The 15,719-nt window shown below is 46.2% G+C and overlaps 1 protein-coding gene across 1 annotated transcript in view; it reads left to right on the plus strand.

Moving 5' to 3' along the window:
- LOC115466400 (oocyte zinc finger protein XlCOF22-like) overlaps positions 1-15,719 on the plus strand; it is a 206,651-nt gene that overhangs the window by 45,270 nt on the left and 145,662 nt on the right. The gene's annotated exons all lie outside the window — the stretch shown is intronic.

Raw genomic sequence — 15,719 nt, forward strand, 5'->3', positions numbered from 1 at the left:
GCAGTAGCATAATACCAACCACTGTGAAAGCAGCAGCCCAGGAAGGAGAAAGATTAAACAGACCAAAGAAAAACCTGAAACATGAAAGCAGTCATATGGGGAACAAACTATGTAACTGTTCAGAATGTGAGAAAAGTTTCAAAAGCGAGGCCGAGCTAAAACAGCACAAAAGGATTCATTCTTTAGAGAAGCCATTTAACTGTTCAGAATGTGAAAAATGTTTCAGAAGTAAAGCTTACCTGAAATTACATGAAAGGACACATACAGGAGAGAAACCATTTATCTGTTTGGAATGTGAGAAAAGTTTCAAAAGCAAGGCTGAGCTAAAACAGCACAAAAGGAGTCATTCTTTAGAGAAACCATTTAACTGTTCAGAATGTGAGAAATGTTTCAGAAGCAAACGTGAGCTGAAACAACATGAAAAGAGTCATACTGGAGAGAAACCTTTTAACTGTTTAGAATGTGAAAAATGTTTCAGAAGTAAAGCTTACCTGAAATTACATATATGGACGCATACGGGAGAGAAACAATTTAACTGTTTGGAATGTGAGAAAAGTTTCAAAAGCAATTGTAACCTGAAACGCCACGAAAAGAGTCATACAGGAGAGAAACCATTTAACTGTTTAGAATGTGACAAATTTTTCAGAAGCAAGGGCGAGTTGAAAATGCATGAAAGGACACATACTGGAGAGAAACCATTTAACTGCTCAGAATGTGATAAATGTTTCAAAAGCAATGCTGAGCTGAAACTGCACAAAAAGAGTCATACAGGAGAGAAACCATTTAACTGTTCAGAATGTGAGAAATGTTTTAGAAGCCAAAGTGTACTGAAATTGCATAAAAGGACCCATACGGGAGAGAAACCATTTAACTGTTCAGAATGTGAAAAATGTTTCAGAAGTAAAGCTTACCTGATATTACATAAAAGGACACATACAGGAGAGAAACCATTTAAGTGCTCAGAATGTGATAAATGTTTCAAAAGCAAGGCTGAGCTAAAACAGCACAAAAAAATGCATTCCTTAGAGAAACCATTTAACTGTTCAGAATGTGAGAAATCTTTCAAAAGCAAAGGTGAGCTGAAAATGCATGAAAAGACACATACTGGAGAGAAACCATTTAATTGCTCAGAATGTGAAAAATGTTTCAAAAGCAAAGGCGAGCTGAAAATGCATGAAAGGACACATACTGGAGAGAAACCATTTAATTGCTCAGAATGTGAAAAATGTTTCAGAAGTAAAGCTTGCCTGAAATTACATAAAAGGATGCATACAGGAGAAAAACCATTTAGCTGTTCAGAATGTGAGAAATGTTTCAAAAGCAATTCTAACTTGAAACGGCACAAAAAGAGTCATACGGGAGAGAAACCATTTAACTGTTCAGAATGTGAGAAATGTTTCAGAAGCAAAGGCGAGTTGAAAATCCATGAAAGGACACATACAGGAGAGAAACCAATTAATTGTTTGGAATGTGAGAAAAGTTTCAAAAGCAAGGCTGAGCTAAAACAGCACAAAAGGATTCATTTGTTAGAGAAACCATTTAACTGTTCAGAATGTGAGAAATGTTTCAGAAGTAAAGCTGACCTGAAATTACATAAAAGGACGCATACAGGAGAGAAACCATTTAACTGTTCAGAATGTGATAAATGTTTCAAAAGCAATGCTAACCTGAAACAACACGAAAAAGGTCATACGGGAGAGAAACCATTTAACTGTTCAGAATGTGAGAAATGTTTCAGAAGCAAAGGCGAGTTGAAAATGCATGAAAGGACACATACTGGAGAGAAACCATTTAGCTGTTTGGAATGTGAGAAATGTTTCAAAAGCAAAGGCGAGCTGAAAATGCATGAAAAGACACATACTGGAGAGAGACCATTTAACTGTTCAGAATGTGAGAAATGTTTCAGAAGTAAAGCTTACCTGAAATTACATAAAAGGACGCATACAGGAGAGAAACCATTTAACTGTTCAGAATGTGAGAAATGTTTCAAAAGTAATGGTGAGCTGAAACGGCACAAAAAGAGTCATACAAGAGAGAAACCATTTAATTGTTTAGAATTTGATAAATGTTTCACAAGGGCGAATGAGCTGAAACAACACAAAAGGATTCATAAAGGAGAAAAAAAAATGTAATTGTTTAGAATGTGAGAAATGTTTTATGACCAAGTACCAGTTGAAACAGTTGAAACTGCACAAAAGTTGTCAACACTAAAGAGAAACCATTTAACTGTTCAGAATATAAGAAATGTTTCCGAAGCAAAGGCAAGTTGAAAATGCATGAAAGGACACATACTGCAGAGAAACCATTTAACTGTTCAGAATGTGAGAAATGTTTCAAAAGCACGAAGAGTCATACGACTCCTAGACTACTTCGGGATTGGTGGAAATATACTCAGTTGGATGAAGGGTTTCCTAACCACCAGAACTTACCAAGTGAAGTCAAATTCAACTATATCATCGCCATGGAAAGCAGACTGTGGAGTACCGCAAGGATCACCACTTTCACCGATCCTTTTCAACCTAATGATGACCCTGTAATGGAAGTGAATTTTAAAGATTGTTTTTCAATTCTGTCTTTGACCAAAAGTAACTTTTCTTGTAAATATAAAAAATAAGTTGGAATGCAGAAGATAAGACACAGTTCTAACTAATTTGGTATGTGAAGGGGAGGATGGCACTTGTTTTTCTGGGCCCAGCTTGGCCACCTGGACTTGGGAAGACATGTGACCATGTTCCCACAGTATGGCTTGTTTACCTAAACAGAGAAGCATTCTGTAATTTTCCTTAGAAGCATTCTGCAACTTTCCCTAGCTCTGAACATGAGCTGAGCCTAATAAAAAGGGAGGGCTTGTCATAGCAGAGTGGGGGCTCATCTATGAGTAGACATACTGCGCAGAGGATCTGTTCCTGGTCCAAGAAGCTTCTGGCTCTTGCTGTGAACTGGGCCCCCCCAGCTGATGTTAAAAGTCTGGATGATGTAAGGACCAGTCATTGTATGTATAGTGTATGTATTGCTTCTTTTCCTGGTCTAAGAACTCTTAGCATTGCTTAGATGTAGAGAGACCTGTGATGTAATGATTGTTTATGTGTGTATATAGCTAACCATTGTAGAATTTAGCTCCTCTAATAAAGGTTTCATTTATCTAATACAAATCCAAAAGAATCCACAGTAATTACTGAGTAGTCTGTGTCAGTGAGACAGGCTGTAAATCCATAGCAGTTCAGACCCCACTAGCCAAGTCCTTATCTACCCAGGGCCTCAACCCATTCATCTATGCAGACGACGTTACAATTTACATCCCTTTCAAACATGATTTGGCAGAAATTACCAACAAAATCAACCTCAGCCTACACACCATGAACGAATGGGCAAACGCATTCCAACTAAAACTCAATACAGAAAAAACACATTGCCTCATCCTCTCATCCCAATACTACACCAGAACACCTACAAACTTAATCACCCCAGATTACACCCTCCCCATCTCAGATAACCTAAAAATCCTTGGTGTCACAATTGACAGAAACCTTATACTCGAGAGCCAAGTTAACTCTACAATCAAGAAAATGTCCCACTCAATGTGGAAACTCAAACGCGTAAAACCATTCTTCCCTAGGGCAATGTTCTGCAACCTAATACAATCAATGGTACTAAGCCATGCCGATTACTGCAACGGAATTTACACAGGATTCAAAGACCAACTCATAAAGAATCTGCAGGCTGCTCAAAACACAGCAGTTAGGCTTATATTTGGAAAATCACGATTCGAAAGTGCCAAACCCCTACGAAAAAAACTACATTGGCTCCCAATCAAAGAACATATCAAAGTCTGCACATTGGTCCACAAGACTATCTATGGCGATGCCCCGGGATATATGTATGACCTCATAGACCTGCCAACCAGAAACTCAACCAGATCATCACGAACATACTTAAATCTTCACCACCCTAGCTGCAAAGGACTTAAGTATAAATCAATTTATGGATCCAGCTTCTCCTATATAAGCATGCAACTCCGGAATGCACTACCAAAAGCCGTAAAGACAACGTATGACCACCTCAACTTCTGGAAATCACTAAAGACCAATTTGTTCGAAAAGTCATACCTAATGAACGCACCTAAATGCCTTAACCCAGCAACACAAAGAAACAAAAACTTATAATGAACTCTATATAACTCCCCTCCTCTACGATCCCCTACTATGTCTGTAATATATTTATCTCACTGACTATAACATCACTCTGTATTTGTTTCACCATCGTAGGTAGCTACTTTCTCCGCGGACAAGCAGGCTGCTTGTTCTCATGACTGGGTGACGTTCACGGCAGCCCCCTCCAACTGGAAAAAAGTTTCACGGGAGGTCCCACATGCGGGGCACGCCCACCTCGCATGGTGGCCGTTTTCCCACCCATAAGTACATAAGTACATAAGTAGTGCCATACTGGGAAAGACCAAAGGTCCATCTAGCCCAGCATCCTGTCACCGACAGTGGCCAATCCAGGTCAAGGGCACCTGGCACGCTCCCCAAACGTAAAAACATTCCAGACAAGTTATACCTAAAAATGAGGAATTTTTCCAGTCCATTTAATAGCGGTCTATGGACTTGTCCTTTAGGAATCTATCTAACCCCTTTTTAAACTCCGTCAAGCTAACCGCCCGTACCACGTTCTCCGGCAATGAATTCCAGAGTCTAATTACACGTTGGGTGAAGAAAAATTTTCTCCGATTCGTTTTAAATTTACCACACTGTAGCTTCAACTCATGCCCTCTAGTCCTAGTATTTTTGGATAGCGTGAACAGTCGCTTCACATCCACCCGATCCATTCCACTCATTATTTTATACACTTCTATCATATCTCCCCTCAGCCGTCTCTTCTCCAAGCTGAAAAGCCCTAGCCTTCTCAGCCTCTCTTCATAGGAAAGTCGTCCCATCCCCACTATCATTTTCGTCGCCCTTCGCTGTACCTTTTCCAATTCTACTATATCTTTTTTGAGATACGGAGACCAGTACTGAACACAATACTCCAGGTGCGGTCGCACCATGGAGCGATACAACGGCATTATAACATCCGCACACCTGGACTCCATACCCTTCTTAATAACACCCAACATTCTATTCGCTTTCCTAGCTGCAGCAGCACACTGAGCAGAAGGTTTCAGCGTATCATCGACGACGACACCCAGATCCCTTTCTTGATCCGTAACTCCTAACGCGGAACCTTGCAAGACGTAGCTATAATTCGGGTTCCTCTTACCCACATGCATCACTTTGCACTTGTCAACATTGAACTTCATCTGCCACTTGCACGCCCATTCTCCCAGTCTCGCAAGGTCCTCCTGTAATCGTTCACATTCCTCCTGCGACTTGACGACCCTGAATAATTTTGTGTCATCGGCGAATTTAATTACCTCACTAGTTATTCCCATCTCTAGGTCATTTATAAATACATTAAAAAGCAACGGACCCAGCACAGACCCCTGCGGGACCCCACTAACTACCCTCCTCCACTGAGAATACTGGCCACGCAATCCTACTCTCTGCTTCCTATCTTTCAACCAGTTCTTAATCCATAATAATACCCTACCTCCGATTCCATGACTCTGCAATTTCTTCAGGAGTCTTTCGTGCGGCACTTTGTCAAACGCCTTCTGAAAATCCAGATATACAATATCAACCGGCTCCCCATTGTCCACATGTTTGCTTACCCCCTCAAAAAAATGCATTAGATTGGTGAGGCAAGACTTCCCTTCACTAAATCCGTGCTGACTTTGTCTCATCAGTCCATGTTTTTGTATATGCTCTGCAATTTTATTCTTAATAATAGCCTCCACCATCTTGCCCGGCACCGACGTCAGACTCACCGGTCTATAATTTCCCGGATCTCCTCTGGAACCTTTCTTAAAAATCGGAGTAACATTGGCTACCCTCCAGTCTTCCGGTATTACACTCGATTTTAGGGACAGATTGCATATTTCTAACAGTAGCTCCGCAAGTTCATTTTTTAGTTCTATTAATACTCTGGGATGAATACCATCAGGTCCCGGTGATTTACTACTCTTCAGCTTGCTGAACTGACCCATTACATCCTCCAAGGTTACAGAGAATTTGTTTAGTTTCTCCGACTCCCCCGCTTCAAATATTCTTTCCGGCACCGGTGTCCCCCCCAAATCCTCCTCGGTGAAGACCGAAGCAAAGAATTCATTTAATTTCTCCGCTACGGCTTTGTCCTCCTTGATCGCTCCCACTCAGTTCTTCATTTTCTGCGCTTGGAGAGAGACTGCGTTGCGTCCCTCTCCGTGTCAGCCCTCGGAAACCGGTTAGTGGCCTCGTCCGCTTTTTCTTTGTTTAGTGGTGCCGGCCGCGCCTTCTTTTCCTTTGTCTCTTATAACTAAAAAAAAAAAAAAAAAAGTTTTCCTGTCTTTTATTAGTTTTTTGGCCCTTAGTTCTTTTCGTCGCCGTCACCGTCGCAGCCTCGTGGCTGTGCGTTCGCGTTCTTCCCTTTTTGTGGCCCTTTTTGCCGCCACCATCGATGATTTTGACCTCGCCACCGCGATTTTTCCGTCGATTACATCAAAGATCCCCAGCGGCTTCAAAAAGTGTGGTTGGTGCGGCCGGCAGATCTCGCTTTCCGACACCCACGCTTGGTGCCTTCAGTGTCTCGGGCCTGAGCATAATCCCAAGGTGTGCAACTTGTGTCTCGGCTTAAAGAAGCGGACACAGGTAGCGAGACAAGTTCAACGGGACCATCTTTTTGGAGCTTGTACCGGCACTTCGGCATCGACGTCGGCAGCATCGGCCTCAGGAGTACAGGTACCACAGGCTCGACGACCACCTCTCGCTTGAAGCAGTGGGCAGCTGAGTGAGCGTCCACCTACCTCGGCGGCTCCTGCTATGCAGGGCCCTCGGGACCGACCCCTTTTGGACCCGACCACGAGGAGGCATGTGGATTCCATGTCCTCCCCGTCGGTACCGCGGAGCGCCGATGACGTGCATCGCAAGAAGTCAGCTAAGAGGCATCGTCATCGGTCACCCCCTTCACACAGTACCAGGATTTCCAGGGTGTCGAGAGATTCAGCACCCGTCGGGAGGACCACTCCCCCTCCATCCAGGAGGTGTCGATGAGTCAGTCGTTGGGCAGTCGGTACCGTCTCCTGGCCCTGTGCAGATTTGAGCACCGACTCCTGCACCGGCCCCTCAGCCTTTCCCAACAGAGACTCTGGACAAGCGCCTCTGGGCCATTCTTCCAGGTATCCTGGAAGGGCTGCTGCACCAGTCTCTCCCGGTGCCGGGGGTGCTTGTGCCCTCGGCACCGTTGATGGAAGTGCCAGCTGGCTCTGGCCCTGTGATGCGGTCACCGGTACCGCTTACGGCATCAGTCTCGGCCACCACTCAGGTGGAATCCCCGTCGACGTCGATGGAGGGAGCTTCGTCCCCGCCGGCACGGGAGTCCACCTCTCGACGCCATCATCAAGGACGTGGTTCCTCTGAGTCGAGACGGGCCCAGTTTTGGACGGAGGTCAGGGAGCTTATGTCCGACACTGAGGAGGAGGCCTCGTGGGGGGAAGAGGAGGACCCCAGGTATTTCTCTTCCAAGGAGTCCTGTGGTCTTCCCTCTGACCCCACTCCTTCACCGGAAAGGAAGCTGTCACCACCTGAGAGCCTTTCCTTTGCTTCTTTTGTTAGGGACATGTCTGTGAGCATTCCCTTCCCCGTGGTTACTGTGGATGAGCCGAGGGCTGAGATGCTCGAGGTCCTCGACTATCCATCACCATCTAGAGAGTCTTCCATGATACCGTTGCACAATGTCCTGAAGGAGACACTGCTTTGGAACTGGTTGAAGCGTTTATCTAACCCCACCATCCCAAAGAAAGCGGAGTCCCAGTATAGGGTCCACACTGACCCGGAGTTGATGAGGATTCAGTTGCCACATGACTCCGCAGTCGTGGATTCTGCTCTCAAGAGAGCCAAGAGTTCGAGGGATACCGCCTTGGCGCCCCCAGGGCGTGAGTCTCGCACTCTGGACTCTTTTGGGAGGAAGACCTATCATTCCTCCATGCTCATGACCAAAATCCAGTCTTACCAGCTCTACACGAGCATTCACATGTGGAATAATGTGAGGCAACTGGCGGACCTGGTTGATAAGCTCCCGCTGGAGCAGGCCAAGCCTTTTCAGGAGGTGGTCAGGCAGCTGAAGGTATGTCGCAAATTCCTGTCCAGGGGTATTTATGACACTTGTGATGTTGCATCCAGAGCTGCTGCTCAAGGTATAGTGATGCGCAGACTCTCATGGCTGCGCGCCTCTGACCTGGACAACCAGACCCAGCAGCGGCTGGCGGATGTCCCTTGCCGGGGGGCCAAATAGTGCGGTGTGGGTACGCCCTCAATTTGATCTCCACTCCGCCGGGAGCTCAGTCCTTCAGCTCCCTCCACAGGCAGGTACTTGCAGAGGAACTCTCCGCCCTTCTCAGTGCCAATGTGGTCGAGCCCATACCACCAGGGCAAGAAGGGCTGGGATTCTATTCCATGTACTTCCTTGTGGAAAAGAAAACAGGGGGGATGCGTCCCATCCTAGACTTGAGAGGCCTGAACAAATATCTGGTCCAAGAAAAATTCAGGATGCTTTCCTTGGGCACCCTTCTCCCCATGATTCAGAAAGACGATTGGCTATGCTCCCTGGATTTAAAGGATGCTTATACCCACATCCCGATACTGCCAGCTCAAAGACAGTATCTGCGATTCCATCTGGGAACACAGCATTTCCAGTATTGTGTGCTGCCCTTTGGGCTCGCCTCTGCGCCACGGGTGTTCACGAAGTGCCTAGTGGTGGTTGTGGCAAGCTGGGGGTGCAGGTGTTCCCTTACCTCGATGATTGGCTGGTGAAGAGCACCTTGGAGGCAGGAGCTCTACAGTCCGTGCAGAGGACTATTCAACTTCTGGAGCTACTGGGGTTTGTGATAAACTACCCAAAGTCCCATCTCCGCCCAGTCCAGTTACTCAAATTCATTGGAGCCCTGCCGAATTCACGGACGGCTCATGCCTATCTCCCCGAGGCAAGGGCCAGAGCGTCCCAGCAGATCACAGCTCGGCAGATGTTGAAGCTCCTGGGCCATATGGCCTCTACAGTCCATGTGACTCCCATGGCATGTCTTCACATGAGACCAGCTCAATGGACCCTAGCTTCCCAGTGGTATCAGGCTACGGGGAATCTAGAGGATGCAATCCGACTGCCCGCCAGTTTTCACACTTCTCTCCACTGGTGGACGATTCGATCCAGTTTGATCTTGGGACGCCCATTCCAAATTCTTCAGCCGCAAAAGGTGCTGACGATGGATGCATCTCTTCTGGGGTGGGGATCCCATGTCGATGGGCTTCACACTCAAGGACTGTGGTCCCTCCAGGAATCCGGTCTACAGATCAACCTCCTGGAGTTGAGAGCAGTCTGGAATGCGCTGAAGGCTTTCAGAGATCGGCTGTCCTTTCAAGTTATCCAAATTTGGACAGACAACCAGGTTGCGATGTACTATATCAACAAGCAGGGGGGCACCGGATCTTGCCCCCTGTGTCAGGAAGCCGTCGGAATGTGGCGTTGGGCTTACCAGCATGGCACGCTTCTCCAAGCCACGTACCTGGCAGGCGTAAACAACAGTCTGGCCGACAGATTGAGCAGACTCATGCAACCGCATGAATGGTCGCTCAATTCGAGTGTGGTGCGCAAGTTGTTCCGGGAGTGGGGCACCCCCTCAGTGGATCTTTTCGCCACACAGACCAATCACAAGCTGCCTTTATTCTGTTCCAGGCTGCAGGCCCACGACAGGTTAGCGTCAGACGCCTTCCTCCTGCATTGGGGGAACGGCCTTCTGAACGCGTATCCTCCCATACCTTTGGTGGGGAAGACCTTGCTGAAACTCAAGCAAGACCGTGGCACCATGATTCTGATTGTGCCCTTTTGGCCCCGTCAGATCTGGTTCCCTCTTCTTCTGGAGTTGTCATCCGAAGAACCGTGGAGATTGGAGTGTTTTCCAACCCTCATCACTCAGAATGCGGGGGCGCTTCTGCATCCCCACCTCCAGTCTCTGGCTCTCACGGCCTGGATGTTGAGGGCATAGATTTCGCTGCCTTGGGTCTTTCTGAGGGTGTCTCCCGAATCTTGCTTGCTTCCAGAAAGGATTCCACTAAGAAGAGTTACTTTTTCAAGTGGAGGAGGTTTGTCATCTGGTGTGACAGCAAAGCCCTAGAACCGCGCTCTTGTCCTGCACAGACCCTGCTTGAATACCTTCTACACTTATCGGAGTCTGGTCTCAAAACCAACTCAGTAAGGAACCATCTTAGTGCCATTAGTGCTTACCATTATCGTGTAGAGGGTAAGCCTATCTCTGGACAGCCTTTAGTCGTTCAGTTCATGAGAGATTTGCTTTTGTCAAAGCCCCCTGTCAAGCCTCCTACAGTGTCATGGGATCTCAACGTAGTCCGCACCCAGCTGATGAAGCCTCCTTTTGAGCCACTGGCTTCTTGCCATCTGAAGTACTTGACTTGGAAGGTCATTTTCTTGGTGGCAGTCACTTCAGCTGGGAGGGTCAGTGAGCTTCAAGCCTTAGTAGCCCATGCTCCCTGTACCAAATTTCATCATAACAGAGTAGTCCTCCGCACTCACCCTAAGTTCCTGCCAAAGGTGGTGTCGGAGTTCCATCTGAACCAGTCAATTGTCTTGCCAACATTTTTCCCCCGTCCGCATACCCGCCCTGCTGAACGTCAGTTGCACACATTGGACTGCAACAGAGCATTGGCCTTCTATCTGGAGCGGACCAGCCCCCACAGACAGTCCGCCCAATTGTTTGTTTCCTTTGACCCCAACAGGAAGGGGGTTGCTGTCAGGAAATGCACCATTTTCAATTGGCTAGCAGATTGCATTTCCTTCACTTACGCCCAGGCTGGGCTGACTCTTGAGGGTCATGTCACGGCTCATAGTGTTAGAGCCATGGCAGCGTCAGTGGCCCACTTGAAGTCAGCCACTACTGAAGAGATTTGCAAGGCTGTGACGTGGTCTTCAGTCCACACATTCACATCTCATTACTTCCTCCAGCAGGATACCCGACGCGACAGTCGGTTTGGGCAGTCGGTGCTGCAACTCCACCCTCCTAGGCCCAGTTTTTTCTGTTCAGGCTGCACTCTCCGTTAGTTGTTCTTCGTAGGTCAATTTTTGTTATGTCCTCGCCGTTGCGAGGCCCAATTGACCCTCTTTGTTGTTATGAGTGAGCCTGGGAGCTAGGGATACTCCAGTCGTGAGAACAAGCAGCCTGCTTGTCCTCGGAGAAAGCGAATGATACATACCTGTAGCAGGTGTTCTCCAAGGACAGCAAGTTGATTGTTCTCACCTACCCTCCCTCCTCCCATTTGGAGTTGTTAGTTCTTATTCCTTTGCTTTTTACTTAACTGAGCGGGAGCGCATGGGCGGGAAGACGGCCACGCATGCGCAGTGGGTGAGCCCCGCGCGCGGGACCTCCCGCAAGACTTTTTTCCGGTTGGAGGGGGCTGCCGTGGACATCACCCAGTCGTGAGAAGAATCAGCCTGCAGTCGTCGGAGAACACCTGCTACAGGTATGTATCATTCGCTACCTCACGGTACTATGTAAGCCACATTGAGCCTGCAAATAGGTGGGGAAATGTGGGGTACGAATGTTACAAATAAATAAATACAGGAAAGAAAGAATTTAATTGTTTGGAATGTGATAAATGCTTCGCAGGGAAGTACCAGCTTAAACAGCATGAAAGGATTCATACGTGATAGAAACCATTTAGCTGTTCAGAATGTGAGAAATGGTTCAAAACCAAGTTCCAGCTGAAACCGCACAAAAAGATTCATATGGAAGAGAAACCATTTAACTGTTCAGAATGTGCAAAATGTTTTAAAAGCAATGGTGAGCTGAAACAGCACGAAAAAAAGTCATATGGGAGCGAAACCACTTATCTGTTTGGAATGTGATGTTTCGCAAGCAAATACCAGCTGAAGCAGCACGAATTGATACACACAGAAAAGAAACCATTTAACTGTTCATAATATGAGAAATGTTTCAGATGCAAGCGATCAGGCACAAATGGAGTCATATGGGAGACAAACCATTTTATTGTTCAGAATGTAAGAAATGTTTCAGAAGCAATGGTGAGCTGAAATGGCACAAAATATACAGGAGAAAAAACATTTAACTGTTCAGAATGTGAGTTTCAGAGGCAAGTTTGAGTTGAAATTGCACGGAAATTCTTATGGAAGAGAAACCATTTCACTGTTCAGAATGTGAAAAATGTTGGACTCATACAGGAGAAACTCCATTTAGAATGTGATGTTTCACAAGCATTGTTGAGCAGAATGGGCATGCAGGGACGTATATGGAAGAGAAACCATTTAACTGTTCAGACTGTGATAAATGTTTTATATTAAAGCCCAGCTGAAAGGAGTCTTACAGGAGAGAAACTATTTAAATGTTCCTGAATGCTATAAATATTTTACAAGCAAGGTTATGCTGCAATAACATGAAATGACTCATACAGTAAACAAGTTTAAATGTTCTAAACATAATGTTTTAGAAGTGAAACTCAGCTGCAATGGCATAAAGAGGGGCATAATCGAACGGCGCCGCAAACGTAATATCAAAAAAAGATAGCTAGCTATCTTTCATTTCGATAATACGGTTGGGGCCGGCCAAATGTCAGAGATCGCCGGGTTTGAAATGGCCAGCTTCGGTTTTCGCTGATAATGAAACCTAATGCTGGCAATCTCAAACCCTGCCAAATCCAAGGTATTTGGTCGTGGGAGGAGCCACCATTTGTAGTGCACTGGTCCCCCTAACATACTAGGACACCAACTGGGCACCCTAGGGGGCACTGCAGTGGACTTCAAAAATTGGTCCCAGGGTTGGTGACCATTGGGGGAGTAAGGGGAGGTCATCCCCCATTCCCTCTGGTGGTCCTCTGGTCAATTGGGGCACTTTTTTGAGGCTTGGTCGTAAAAATAAATGGCCCAAGTGAAGCCGGCGAAATGCTCGTCAGAGCCGGCCATCTTTTTTCCATTATTGGCCGAAGCCGGCCATCTCATAACCACGCCCCCGTCCCGCCTTCCATACCCTTCCAAAACGCCCCCTTAACTTTGGCTGCCTCTGTGACGGAAAGCAGTTGGAGCCGGCCAAAATCGGCTTTCCATTATACCGATTTCGCCGGCTTCAGGAGATGGCCGGCCATCTCCCAATTTGTGTCGGAAGATGGCCGGCGATCTCTTTCGAAAATAAGCTGGATAGTGACTCACATGAAAGAAAAACCATCTAAATACTTTGAAAATGCCCATTTGCATATTTTCCAAATGAGTCATATCGGAGAGAAAATATTTAACACTTCTGATTTTGATAAATGTTTCAGAATCAAAACCGAGCTGCAATGTCATGTGGAGGGGCATTTTTGATATGACGTCTAAGTGTGAATTTGGACGTTTTACAAAAAATGTCCACAATCTGAAAAGGAAAGAAGGTCATTTTCAACAACAACAACAACAAAAAAAAGGTCTATCTTTTCCTTTTGAAAATACTGTTTGGAAAAACGTTTTGTGATTTGGACGTTTTATTTTTGGTCCATTTTCAAACAAAAAAACATCCAAATGTAATACGTACAAAATCCACAAGAAAATCCACAAGAGAGTGAAACCATTCACATGTTCTAAGTGTGGTAAAAGCTTTGGTTATAATGTAAATCTCAAAGTGCATCAGACAGTCCACACAGGAGAGAAACCATTTGCATGTATAGAATGTGGTAAAATCTTTGGTCAGAAGGTAAACCTCACAATGCACCAGAGAACACACCACGGCATCAGAGAATCCACACAGGGATTACATGCACGGAGGAGGTAAAAACTTCAGTTGTATTGGGACAGATAATTAGGGAGTGGAGTGGAGGAGTAGCCTAGTGGTTAGTGCAGCTGACTCTGATCCTGGGGAACTGGGTTCAATTCCCACTGCAGCTCCTTGTGACTCTGGGCAAGTCACTTAATCCTCCATTGTCCCAGGTACAAATAAGTACCTGTATATAATATGTAAACCACTTTGAATGTAGTTGGAAAAACCACAGAAAGGCAGTATATAAGTCCCACTTCCTTTCCCTTTCCCCTCTTATTATGAAGTGTGGAAAAATAGCACTCTGGTATTTAGATATATGTAATGAGACCTCCTTTTAATCTATAGATCTGAATTCAAAGCCCATATCTACTGATAAACAATAGACACAAGGCTCAGATGTTCTAAAAAAAAATAGAAAGCTTGGCAACAGGTAGAATAGTGGAAAAGTAACATCCCAGGAAAACAATAGGGCATCCTTGGGGGTACTGCAGTGGACTTCATGAAATGCTCCCAGTTACACATCTCACCATTGCTCTCTTACCTTGTCTGCTGAGCCCCCCAAAACCCACTCCCCCCAACTGTACACCACTACCATAGCCCTTACAGGTGAAGGGAGCACCAATATGTGGGTACAGTGGATTTCTGGTGGTTTTGGAGGGCTCACAGTTTCTTCCACAAGTGTAGCAGGTATTGGGAGGTAGAGGCCTGGGTCCACCTGTCTTCAGTGCACTGCACCACTACTAGACTACTCTCCAGCTTATAATCGAACAAGAAAAACGCCCAAGTTCCGACCTAAATCGGGAGATGGACGTTTATCTCACAAAAACGAATAAAGCGGTATAATCGAAAGCCGATTTTTGGGCGTTTTCAACTGCACTCCGTCGCGGATGCGGACAAAGTTGATGGGGGCGTGTCAGAGGTGTGGCGAAGGCGGAACTGGGGCGTGGTTATCTGCCGAACAGAGATGGGCGCATTTCACAGATAATGGGACAAAAGTATGCGTTTTTAGCTAGAATTTAGGGCACTTTTCCTGGACCCTGTTTTTTCACGAATAAGGCCCCAAAAAGTGCCCTAAATGACCAGATGACCACTGGAGGGAATCGGGGATGACCTCCCCTGACTCCCCCAGTGGTCATAAACCCCCTCCCACCTCAAAAAATGATGTTTCACAACTTTTTATTTTGACCCTCAAATGTCATACCCACCTCCCTGGCAGCAGTATGCAGGTCCCTGGAGCAGTTGTTAGGGGGTGCAGTGGACTTCAGGCAGGTGGACCCAGGCCCATCCCCCCCTACCTGTTACAATTGTGCTGCTTAATGCTTAGTCGTCCAACCCCCCCCGAACCCACTGTACCCACATGTAGGTGCCCCCCTTCACTCCTTAGGGCTATAGTAATGGTGTAGACTTGTGGGCAGTGGGTTTTGAGGGGGATTTGGGGGGCTCTACACACAAGGGAAGGGTGCTATGCACCTGGGAGCTCTTTTACCTTTTGTTCTGTTTTTGTAAAAGTGCCCCCTAGGGTGCCTGGTTGGTGTCCTGGCATGTTAGGGGGACCAGTGCACTACGACTCCTGGCCCCTCCCACGAACAAATGCCTTGGATTTATTCGTTTTTGAGCTGGGCGATTTCATTGTCCATTATCGCTGAAAAGCAAAAACGCCCAGCTCACAACTTGGCGAATAAAACATGGACGTCTAATTTTTTCGAAAATACGCTTGGGTCCGCCCCTTCACGGACCCGTTCTCAGAGATAAACGCCCATGGAGATAGGCGTTTCTGTTAGATTATGCCCCTCCACATATTCTAATGGATCTGAGACTGCAAAGTAATATTTAAAATCACATT

Source organism: Microcaecilia unicolor, chromosome 3, assembly GCF_901765095.1.
Source record: "Microcaecilia unicolor chromosome 3, aMicUni1.1, whole genome shotgun sequence".
Taxonomy (NCBI): Eukaryota; Metazoa; Chordata; class Amphibia; order Gymnophiona; family Siphonopidae; genus Microcaecilia; species Microcaecilia unicolor.